This window comes from Oncorhynchus gorbuscha, linkage group LG16, assembly GCF_021184085.1.
Source record: "Oncorhynchus gorbuscha isolate QuinsamMale2020 ecotype Even-year linkage group LG16, OgorEven_v1.0, whole genome shotgun sequence".
Classification (NCBI taxonomy): domain Eukaryota; kingdom Metazoa; phylum Chordata; class Actinopteri; order Salmoniformes; family Salmonidae; genus Oncorhynchus; species Oncorhynchus gorbuscha.
In genome coordinates, this window is record NC_060188.1 from 4,529,461 (window position 1) to 4,530,965 (window position 1,505).

Here is a 1,505-nt window from a genome sequence, read left to right on the forward strand (position 1 = left end):
AAACACCTTGCGAGGTGACTACTTTAAATGAGGAGATTATTTTTGGGTTAACAGGTGCGCGGCTATTTATTTTTCCGGCCCAGTCAGTTATTTCAAAAACAATATTAACCATACTTCCCGAAGGGCTAGAGGTCCCATATTTCGTGTCATACCCTCTCTCTCAATGGGCAACAAGTAGAGCATGTAAAAAACAAAATGCCCTGGCAGGAACCTATGTTTCCAGTAACATGCACTTTTTGGCCCAAAATCGGTAATTTTCAGAAAATGATTAAAAATACTTCCCGAGGGGCTAGAGGTCCCATATTTCGTGTCATACCCTCTCTCTCAATGGGGAACAAGTAGAGCATGTAAAAAACAAAATGCCCTGGTAGGAACCTATGTTTCCAGCAAGATGCACTTGTGTAGCCCAAAATATAAACACAATTTTCTATTAAAAGTTTCTATACAAAAACGGTTTTCATGACATGAAAATGCCCGTCTATGTATGCCCTTTCGTTTAAAAAAAACCCCATCCAGATTGGACATGTACTTTTTGATTTATTCACGTTTTGGTGTTTTGGGATGTAGCCCAAGATGGCGGCCAACAAAGGTCAAATAAGGCCTTGAGGCCAGATAGAGGCATATAAACTGGTTAGGGCTGTTTGTACTTTATGCCTGTATGTCCCTTCATCCCACGAGAGAGAGTAAAACCTTTAATGCCTCTTTGTTTCATCTCATCCCCTGAAAATGTCATATTTACTGGTTAGGTCAAATGAGGCCTTGCATCATTTTGTGACCTCTGCTGCCCAGATAGAGGCATATAAACTGGTAAGTGGTGTTTGTACTTTATGCCTGTATGTCCCTTCACCCCATGAGAGAGAGTAAAACCTTTAATGCCTCTTTGTTTCATCTCATCCCCTGAAAATGTCATATTTACTGGTTAGGTCAAATGAGGCCTTGCATCATTTTGTGACCTCTGCTGCCCAGATAGAGGCATATAAACTGGTAAGTGGTGTTTGTACTTTATGCCTGTATGTCCCTTCACCCCATGAGAGAGAGTAAAACCTTTAATGCCTCTTTGTTTCATCTCATCCCCTGAAAATGTCATATTTACTGGTTAGGTCAAATGAGGCCTTGCATCATTTTGTGACCTCTGCTGCCCAGATAGAGGCATATAAACTGGTAAGTGGTGTTTGTACTTTATGCCTGTATGTCCCTTCACCCCATGAGAGAGAGTTTATCATTTATTGCCTCTTTGTTTCATCTCATCCCCTGAAAATGTCATATTTACTGGTTAGGTCAAATGAGGCCTTGCATCATTTTGTGACCTCTGCTGCCCAGATAGAGGCATATAAACTGGTAAGTGGTGTTTGTACTTTATGCCTGTATGTCCCTTCACCCCATGAGAGAGAGTTTATCATTTATTGCCTCTTTGTTTCATCTCATCCCCTGAAAATGTCATATTTACTGGTTAGGTCAAATGAGGCCTTGCATCATTTTGTGACCTCTGCTGCCCAGATAGAGGC